Genomic DNA, 11,248 nt, shown 5'->3' with positions numbered 1-11,248 from the left:
ACAGAAAGCCAAAACCCAGTGTCATCGTGTCAGAGCAAAAATGAGCAATGCCTCTAGCAAATCCAAAGCAGCAGCTCTGCATTTCGATTACTCTTTTACGCCCAATTGGCCACATTTAATCTCGTGAAGAACTCAAAGCAGATCTTTGCTTCAGTGCAATTACAGCCACATACAGAACATTGGCAAATGCAAACAATATAGAATTTCCACTTGACGGCAGATTAATTTGGTGTGATGTTTTCCCTTGAGAGGTCTTAAAGGCTTGCAGTTCTGAAAGTAACCCTGCAGTTTGTATTTATAGCACTATGGATGTTGAATAGAAAGAGAGAAGCATGCACTCATTCTGAACTGAAGTTTCTTTTGCCTCCACACAGTAAAAAAAAAAAAAAAAAAAAAATTAACTGAGCATAGCACACTTCCACTTATGCATTTCTCATAATGCAGTACAGAAACGTGATTTCCCCGCAGAGCCCATAGAGAAATTCAGGTGGTGTTTCCACTTTTAAAAACATAGCAAGGAAAACAGAGAGATGGGTCTTCCCTCCAGAAAGGGTACTATCCTTTGAGACTGGAGTAAGTGGCCGGGGGGGAAATCACAGCTAATGATGGAAAAATCAGTGAAATTACAGCTTTCACAGGCCTCTTACTGGCTGCCACAGCAAGGAGATTCGATTTCAGTGAGCGTGGCAGCTGAAGCACTCCTGACACTTGGGTCTCCTTCACCTCACTCTGTCTGGGGACCCTTTTTGATTGCAGACCATGCTGAGTAGACTTTTGAGAGCAGACTTTTCAGCTGCTTTACTAACCACTCCCTCCAAGTCCCTCTAACTTAGCCTGCACCAAGCCAGGGCTGAATTTAAAGTCCACAACTTTCCAGAGTGACTGAGCCTAAATTTACCCCAGCTGAGGCCTTTTGGCCACTGTGGGGCTGTTTCAGCTGGCCAAGGGCAGCCACAGATTCCCATGCCACGTGTGACCAGCAGCTGGGAGCAGTAAGTCAGGCTGGAGCTGCAGCCCACTAGGAAAGCCAGGACACTGGCACAAAAATAGGACTGCTGGCTGGATGTCCCTGGTACAGGTGTGTAGTGGAATCTTCCTCTTGAACCTGGGAAACAACCAACCAATGAAGGAAAAAGTGGTCACAAATACACCCTCCCCCAAAGACAGTAAAGTTGCTGTTCAACCCTAGGATGACAAAAAAAAATTCCCTTTTGAGAAGAACCAGATCTGGTTCCAGTGCATTTAATTGCCTTGAAGTTTAGACAGCAGGAGGCAGGTCCCCCCAATTACTTGTCATTTCATCACCCAGCAGATGACAGCACCTGAGGCCACCATTTCTATCCCTCTATGCAAGTGTCCCCAAGGTGGCCTGGTGCAGGCTCAGGAGCTGATGACAATTGAGCCATCTTAATCTCTCACCCACATGTTACACACTGAGGTGGCTGACTGCCCTAAGCAAAAGACTCTCAAAATTACAGCTGAAATGAAGACAAAATTAAAACAATATTGGGGGTGGTCCCACAGGCATGGCACCTGGAGATTGCCTGAGCTGCAGCAGGATGTTTGGGAAAACACAGCAGGATTACTCTCCAGCCTCCAGAACTGGCACCAAAGCACAAGAAGAGTTTTCTCACATAAGATATCTTGCCTTCACCAGTTTTTCCTCCCAGGCTTTCCACAATGATAAATACAGAGAATATTGCTGTGGGCATGTCTGCACCATGTTATTTATCCTTTGGATTTGCACTGAGGGTTTTATTTGTAAAAGAAAAGTGGAACCATAAATCTGCTCTGCAAGGAGCCAGCAGAAGAGAGGATAGAATTTTTCAACAAGTTGCATGGAAGGAAATGATGCCAAGGACAGGTTTCCCATGGAAAGAAATGCCAGCCAGGATATTGCCCAGGTACACACCACGTGGCAACAGGGTCAGCCTTTTTCTTGCAGGTGCATTAATTCATCCCTCCTTGCACAGCTTGCATCAGGATGTGCCTTCTATGGGACCTTCTTAATTCATAGCTTTTGCCCTTCTTCTCTCACAAAAAAAAAAAAAAAAAAAAAAAAAAAAAAAAAAAAAAAAAAAAAAAAAAAAAAAGAGAAAATGCCCAGCTCCTCCCAGTCTCTCCAGAACTGCAAAGCACTGTTAAGTCCTGTTGTCAAGACATTATCCTCCTCCTGGTATTTTTTTTTTTTTCTTGTGTTTTCCTGATAACAAGGCTGAGCTATGTGTTACTGTGGAAAGGGGCTTCAAAAACAGCTTGTGCTTTGCAAATTTACTCCTTAAGTCTAAGGTTCAAAGAGTCTGTGCAGCTCCTGAAGCCAAATCAAACAGGAATCTAGGGCCTGTGAGGCTTTCAACAGTTAAGTTTTCTTTAGGCTACAATTATTTTGCTTAGTAACTAGACCCTTGATCTGTTGCAGGAGGCTGCAATTTAATAAAGTCAAACAATTTGCTCTTTGCAGTGTACTATTTGTGGTACAAGCATCACTCAGTCACGCTGCTCCCCCTCACCGCTGCCTCCTGGAACCTCATCTGTTTATATACAGAAAGCACTCTCAGGAAGCACTCCTAAAAATACCCAGCCATGTTAGCTGAGGATCTGGCTCTGGCTCTCCTCCTGCTCCTGCCTCTAGAATATCCTTCCATAATCTTCCTGCTCAACAACCCTGGCGGTTCAAGCAACATTAGTGCTTTCTCACCCTCTAAATATCATCCTTTTCCTTCCTCCTCTGACAGCAGCCATTGTCCAGCCTGTCACAGAGCAAATTCCAAAATGCTGCCATGCCATGTCCCTTCTAATGTTTTCTCACTTGATCACTAAATTCCAGTGAAGCCCACATCATCTTTCTCAAACCCTTCAGTATGCCTGCATGGCTCTGCCCACTTTTCAGACAGTAAGAAGGTACCAAGTTGGGGCAAAAGCAGTGCCACAAAAAGAATAACATCTTTTACTTTACTTTGTAAAGGGGCATTTGAAGACTGAAAAACAAGACCCACAGACTAACTTTTTGAAACCACTCTCAAGGAAGTTACCCTGGAGACAAAGCATCTCCCAATGGAAATACCATTGCAAAGAGAAATATTTTTTCACAGTAGTACAAATAGAAAATCTGCAGAGCAAGAATCCAGCCAGCTGACAAAAACATCAGTTATTAAACTTCAGGCAACACTGAAAAACACATCTGGGACTCAGCTCCCATTTCTGACCTGCCTGTTGCCCGAGATGGGGGCAGAGCCTCCCCTGACACAAAATGCCACTTGTCAAGGGACTGGTTCTTCCTGTAGCTACACTCTGATCCTGCTTGTTGCCAATCAGCATCAGGACCACAAAGATCTTCCAAGCACATTCAGTAGGCACCCAGCACAGACTGAGATTCACAAAGGATCTTTGATCCATATATCACCCATGGACTTGGAAGTTTCTCTTCTGTAGGTGTTTAGCAGACAGACCCTAAAAAACGAAAGGTCAACAACTCTGCTGTTGTAGTAGACCAGACCTACCCTTGAGGTTATTCCCACTGTAAAGGCAGCTGCTGCTCTACAAACCCCTTTCTATGAAAACAAAGCATCTGATTTTTCCTAATTCAGTAATAATTAATTGATTTGTCTAATATTAAATATCAAGAATGAAATAGTCACAAAAGCCCTTAAGATTGCTTTTGGAAGATGAACAGTTTTGAGACAAAAATTACCAAAACACAAGAAGCACACATCTTTAAGAAGTGAGACACTGATAAGTTTTACACCAAACCCATGCATGTTGCTTACAATAAATAAATAAATAAAACAAATAACTAAATAACTAACTCCCTTCTTCACAAAACCCCCAGCCATCATTGGAAACCCTTCAGCCAGCAAAGAGTGAGCAAGGAATTATTTGCTCAGATCTGGTGACAATTGGCTGTTACTGGAGTTATTCTGACACATTGTTTTGGAGCACATCTGTTTCCACTCCAACCCCTTTAACTTTCAGATGTGAAAAACAAAAGCTCATTTTCATGCCATGTCTCCCATCTTCAGTTGGCAACAGTTGCGTGATTATGAAGTTATTGTTGTGCTGGATGATCTGTTTGTCAGTTTATATTTTCCTATCATATCTATTTTTAGCTGCTCATTAGTATTACTTGGAGCCTCTCCTATAAATCTTAAACATTTATAGCACATCTCGACGATTCATCAAATGGAGCCAACCTCCAAGGAAAGGAAACCCAAACCACTTCCCCCTGCTCAGCTGAATGAGATTCAGATCCTTGTCTTTTAAACTTCAAACTCAACATTTTCCCATCTGCTCTTTATACACAACAGCCCTTTTGCTCCACACCAGCACTTTATTCTCCATTCATAACTTTTTACTTCCCTCCAGAGGTTTCCTGATGCTTTTAGTCTGCTGGACTCATAGAGGACTTGGGTTTTGCAGGGTTTCCCCCCCCACCCCCCGACTCCATTGAAGGGGAAAAATAATCATTCAGCAATGAATGGCCACTTTTCATGACTCATTCACAAGAGAGACACAGCAGGATCCTAGGGCTGGACTCAAAGACACTTTTCTTCGCCATTCTCACAAGAGGAAAACAGCATTTTATCAGAGACTATTCGAAGTAAGGAATTTTTGAAAAATAAGTTTACTTTTTGCTCTGTTCTGCTAATTGGTTTGCATTTTTAATCCTCTGTGCATGCACATGCAACTATCAATCAGCTGCACAATTCTGTAGCTACAACCATGCATGCCTGGGATACGAGTGATTTGGCCAGGTCATCCACACAGGGAACATTTCTAAAGGGTTCAAGTCTATTATGCCTGACAACCAGATGATTGCAAGAAATAATAACCAGAAGATGTTGCCTGTCCAAGAGTTTTGCAGAAGAAAAATCTCCACTTGTGAAGAAACATGTGGCAGCTTCTGGCTGCTGGGACCAAACACTGCCAAAGGCCAGGGGACACAGCTCTTCTCATTTCTTCTGGGGAGATCTCAGCCTTGAACATGCTGCACATTTGAAGGCTAAGCAACACATTTTTTTTAGATGCAGCTGTTAATTGTCTGCATGTAATTAGCTGATGCTCAACCGATTAAAAATGAGCCTGGCCATTTTTTTTCATTTCCCACATATTTGAATTAATCAAAGGAGACCTCATAGAAGAAATGAAAACTGTACCAAGGGAAACAGCCCTGGCATGCATGTTAGTCTTACAGAGGGGCTTTAATTTAAATAGTTCAGCTAATGAGGGAGAAAAGCTGTATATTGCTTTTAGGGAGGTAGGGAGTGCCTGAGAGAAGAAAGTAACAGAAAGGAGTGTTAGATTTTTATAACCAAAATTGCTTTCCATCAATTCACACAAATCTTCACGTGACCTGGTAGCTTTTCCTACTTTCGCCAATCTTTACAGAAGAAAAAAACCCAATAAATTAGTTTAAACTCAGTTATGCTTCCACGTGGTTACACTCTGACTTCACAATCACTACAACCTCCATCAAGTCCTTCAGTTTCTAACCTGTCCTGTTTTGTATCAGACATATGTCAGCTTACCTGCACCTCTTCTATCCCACATCCTTCTGATCTGATGCCAAATGTCAGTGCCACAGCAGTCTGTCTGGCCAGTCATCCAAAAGCATTTCAGCAGACCAACCCTTTTATACATCTTTTTCAGGGTGGTCATGCTGATGACAGGCATCCCAATGCTCAGAAATGCCTGCCTGCCAATAATGGGGCTGGTTTGCTGAAAAATAAATAAGTTCTGTGCTATTTAGAAAAAAAAAATCATGCTAAAAATTCTGTATATTCTAAGGGTTGTCATATGCAATGTATTGCAAGAGCACTTCTAGAGTGCAGAGTATTGCATTGTGGAATATTCACAATGTGGAACAAAAAGGAAAAAAAAAAAAAGCAAACTGTGCAATAACTCAGAGATGAGAGATTATAGCAGCAAACCCAAGCAAGTCAAAGAAAGCACCATAATACCATGATCCCCTCCTCACCCCTATCACTTTTCCCATGAAAAGAAGTATGCTGAATCCCTTAGAATTCTTTCCAATTAAAACACAAGATTAAACTGAAGATTGACACAAACTACAAGGTTGAAACCTTAGCTGGATTTCCCTCAGCTTTAGACACTTACAGACCTGGGATCTTAAAGTTTATTATGGTAATAGCAACCTTGAATCCAGAATCACAGCAAGACTCAGGCACACACACCAACCACCCCTGTATTAGTTTAATCAAGAAGGGCATTTCTGTTCAGAACTCCTGTATCACCATGTCCTGTATTTCCCATTGTGAGACTGTCATTCTAAATAATGGGATTTTATTGATATTTGTCTCAAGCTTCATTGTTTTCATGATGTTCTTGATGAGGGCAATAAACTTAAATTCTTCCTCCTCTCCCCTGCCAAGGAAAGCTGAGATTCTCTGGTGGATTTAGGAGTGTCTACCATGTTAGGAGACATGGAAAAAGCTATGAGAGCTGAAGTACTGCCACCTGGTCCACCACAGCCCTGCCCTAGGGCTAAAGCAGCTGGGAACACATGCTGTTTCACTTATTGGCTATGCCTTTAAAAATGAGCAGCTCCAGGAAAGGATGTATGCATTGATATATATTACAGCATCATCAACATCCATGACATCAGGACATTTAACAAATGGCTTTACTTACCAGCAGCTCCAAGCCCTGCTCTGTCAGCTTTGGGAGGGAACAGCCCTTTGTGAGCCATCAGTCACACTGAGATCCCTACTCAAACTGAGATGATTCCCACCAGAAAGTGGAAATTTGACCAGGCCCTGCCTTACCACAAACAAACTGATGGAACCAATCTGTGTCTCCCTTTGAAAGGGATTGTTTCCTAACAGAACCATAGCCAATCAATTTATTTATTTATTTATTAAAACATCTGGAAAGTCCATATAATAACACTATTTATACAAAGGCTTTAGTCTGGCCAAGGAAGCTTGAGCTACATTAGCCCATAAGAGGCATGAATTGCCCAATTTTGAGGCTATCCTTTTAGCAGTGCTGTATACACAAACTGGCTGCAGGAAGAGGGAGAAAGTTGCATGTCACTAAAAAGCAGAGGTTAGAAGATGAACCACTGCATAGTCCAAAGGAGCCCATCTGTAACAACAAAAACATCAATATTTGGTTTAGCAACTAATGGTGTAACTCTTCCACAGCATCAAGAAACATAAACAGAAAGCTGCAATCCACACTTCTCACTAGTAGGATGCAAAAAGTGGACCTTGCAACACAGCACAGCTGGGACCACAATCTTAGCAGCAGGCTGGGGTGTGCCAAGCCCCCATCCCTCTGTGCTTACCTTTAAACCTTCTTCAGGTGATATTGCAGCCCCCCTACAAGGGCAGAGGGATATTTCAGCTCTGAGGACAACAATTACATGGCTGAAGGGTGGATAAAGAGAAAGGAGAAGGGGACAGGAAGGAACGGGGACAGTGGGAGAACAGGGACCCTGAGCTGCTCCTGTGAGCCACAGCTCAGGTTCTCCAAAGTCCCACCAGAGCACGGTGATGCTTTGGCCAGGTTGTTTCTCACAAATATTAATATAAGCTTGAGTTTTTCACTGTCCTGTCATGTCTGCCCAAAGGATTCAGAGTTCAGGATGAAGACTTTTAGTAATTTCTGCCACAGCAGCATAGCAGGGCTCTGGAGACACCCCTGGTATTTATAGCAGCCTGAAAATTGTACCTCTGCTCACCAACTGAAACAGTTCCCTGAGCTGAATGCTGCAGCTAATTGAGAGAAGACTGTCATACACCATCACCTAAATTTACTGCTTGTCCTCAAGATTGGGTTGTGCTGACTGCACTGTGAAAGCAGTGTCTAAAGGGAGGTCAGCTTCATTTTTAAGTTTTCCCTCTAGGAACAAGAGTTTCTTCTGCATCTGCAGGTTTCTATTTATAGGCTTGGACTCTGTGATGTAATCTTCCTTTTTGTTTCCAAGGAAACAATATTTGATTTATTCTACACTTTCAAGTTCTCATTCCTTTAGGTTTTTTCCTCCTCCTCCCTCCCTTTTTAAGGAGATAAGTCAATAGGTAAAACCTGTACTCACTTATCTCTGGCATGCAGCATAGTTCTCTTTCTCTCTAAAAATCAGGCTTATTCAATATCACTTAAAAATTCAAGCCATTTCAATAACATGCTTAGCAGTAATTTTAGGCACTGTTTATACATATTACTTTTCCAATAGTAAAAGAGCTATGATGGCAACAAGCAGCAACTCCTATTGATAGCTCAGTTTTCTCACAAACTTCAATTCAGCTTCTCAGCTTCTTCTCCTGGAAAGGTGTGGGAGAAACTGGATGGTTTCACGAAAGAAAAAAAGCACAAAACCCCAAAAACTACTTTAACACTAGATAAAAATTAAGAGTAGAAATGCTCATAACTTATTTAATTCTAACTGGGAAACATGCACTCATCTTTTTATTACTGCCTTGTGCCTCCATAATATAAAACAATAAATAAGCTGGATTGATGATCTGTTCTACATACAACAAAGTTACAGCCAGAATTTGTTTTTAGGACTAACCCTTTTGGAACACAAAAGGGCAGGTAAAATCCAAGCCTAAATAAGATGATGTGGACCTAAGAATACTCAGTAAGAGTTTGTATGATAAGGGGAATGTTAAATGTGTTAAAGCACATGTTAGGGTATAAAGTCAGTAACTAAGCTATAAAAAAAATTTGTAGAAAAAAAAAAGAGTAAAAAAAAAAAGTAAATTAAAAAGTAAAAAAAAAAGTAGAAATTATCTGCAGTCAGCATCTGCCATTTTGGGTCACAGATGTTGTAGGTGAATACTCATGGGTCAGCTCCAAGAAAGGCCAGTCCCTTTTGTAAGGTACCTAATCTTGGTTCAGAGCTGCAAGTCACACCACAAAATCTATCACCTGGCAACAAAAAGGGACACGGGATGGGAAGACTCACATGATCTAGACCCCTGCCAACATTTCTGGATGCTTTTCAAAAATTCATCACCATTTTTACTTGAACCCCTAAAATAAGGATTTCCCATGCTCTGCATTCTTACTGGAAGCTGCTCCAGGAAGCCACTACTCTTTCAAAACCATTTATAGTCAGTGTTGTCCCAGATGATGATCACAGTTGTTATGAAGCTTTCAAAACTCCTGGCCCAACCATGGCTTAACAACTTCACAACAGTCTCCTTCTTAGAGGTTACTCAGTCTCTTGAATAACCTCAGGAAAAAAAAAAAATCACATTTGATGGGAAACTGGGAACAGTAGCAAGCCTCAAGTGTTTGTCACTAGGTTTTGTTCTGGTAGCTAAAATGCAGAGCACATTTCATGGTCTGGCAACACATTGCTTTAGAGATTGTGGTTCCGTAAAGAAAGAGCTCTATCAAGTTTGCCTGCTTCTCAAAGACACTCCTTGGCACCGGACAGGTCCAATTGGGTCTCAGTAAATCAAATGCTTATTTGATGTCAGTAAAACTAAGATGCAACTGCTGTTTTGCTCAAGGTTGTCAGAAAGCTTCTCAGTAATCACTTTCAGCCAGAATAGATGCTCAATTGTTCTTCTTTCCTGCTGCAAGGGGGGGAAACAGCAGCTTGCTCTTCCTCAACAATTCCCTCATATTTCATTTTTAATCTCTTAAGCAAATTACAAGTGAAGACCTTTGATGTATGCGCCAGCCAAACTCAGTCATTTCTCAGTACTTGCTGGACTAGAGAGGATCGCCAGTTCTTATGCATGTGGATGATAATAACAACTTCAAAGCCCCCAGGCATGTGTGAGCTTTCCCTGATTTCCTTTCTAAGTATGCCTTTTCTGGGCCAACACCAGTTAAGACCCACAAACAGCTGCACTTGAATGCCATCTATTAAGGCAGGCATAGTGTAAAAAACTCTCTGCTTCACAGGACTACTCAGTCTGACTTTTGTGGGGTTTTTTTTCTTTTTTTTTTCCTGAAACTTAATTTCCAACATTTATGGTGTTCTCAGCTTAAAAGAGTCTGGAACCTGATCAAACTCAGAGCAAAAAGCCATTAAAAGGCATTTGCCCTGAGGTGGCATGGAGCATTCCTGGTGGATTACAAGGAATTGTTTTGCTGTTGTGGGGGTTTATGACTTGAAGTGTACTTGATTACTTCTAGGAGGATGGTAGGTGGTAGCCATATGGTACTACAGGACCAGATGTTCCAAGTACAGCAGAACAACTGCACCTGAGCAGTGGAGGGGTAAACTTCCCCCAAGACTGCTTAGGGAAAAAAAAAAAAAAAAAAAAAAAAAAAGGAACATATTTCAAACTAGTTAACGTTATAAATGATAGTTATGGTTATTTAGTCTGTGGAACTCATTATCAGAGAACTTGGAGGCAAAGAGCACAGAAGAGTTAAAGAGAATATCGGGTAGTCACATAAATAAAGGGGGAAAAAAAAAAGCCCTCACGAGAGACAATTTACATTGGAAGAAAAGAAACAATTTTGGAAAAGCTGTAAAACTTCATGCTTTGGGCTTCCAGCCAAACTTTATCTAAGGAGGCAGAGTGGGGAGATTAAACAGATTTTCTGTGGGGCAGAAAATTTATCCCAGAAGGGGGGAGGCACAGATTTCATGTACTTGCCTTTAAGGGATTTTTACTGACCACTGCCACTGGGCTAACAGCACCAGCACAGCAACTCTGGTGTTCTTCCAGCTGTACTACCAGCTACCCAGAAGCCTGTACACCAAGAGGCCAGCAAACATCAGTCCAATTTCTGGCTCTCAGCTCTATTTAAGTTGGGATTTGGCACTCCATATAGCACGAGATTACTCTGACCTGAAACTCACTCTCAGCATGTCTGGACAAAGCTTTCTGATCAGACCTACATACCAAGTATCTACTATTTTTGTTTATTGTTTTTAAAACATGCTTTGCTTAGGGAATACATTGGACCACACCTTTCTGGAATCTCTGCAGCAATGTGTTATTAAGGATTCAGATAAGTAGAATAAAAACCCATCTTATCCCAACAAACAACAAGAGTAGAAACAAACCGTGGCAGTTTCCCAGCATGTCAACAAAAGATTTTGAGTGCAATCCTGTGTGTAATACTGTGCTATATTAGGAGCAAAACCACCCTGGGATTTTGACAACATCATTTTCTTTGTAGGGCACTTTAAATGCTATGTATAATTAAAGGTCCTTGATTTCTGGACCTCAGGAGCACCTCCAGGTGCCCTGTACAGCACAGAACAAAGTACTCACTGCTTAATATTCCCTCTGCATAGGGTTCCTCTGCT

The sequence above is a fragment of the Calypte anna genome, chromosome 6 (assembly GCF_003957555.1).
Source record: "Calypte anna isolate BGI_N300 chromosome 6, bCalAnn1_v1.p, whole genome shotgun sequence".
Lineage (NCBI taxonomy): Eukaryota > Metazoa > Chordata > Aves > Apodiformes > Trochilidae > Calypte > Calypte anna.
The sequence above is the reverse complement of the archived record's forward strand: the minus strand, read 5'-3'. Positions refer to the sequence as shown.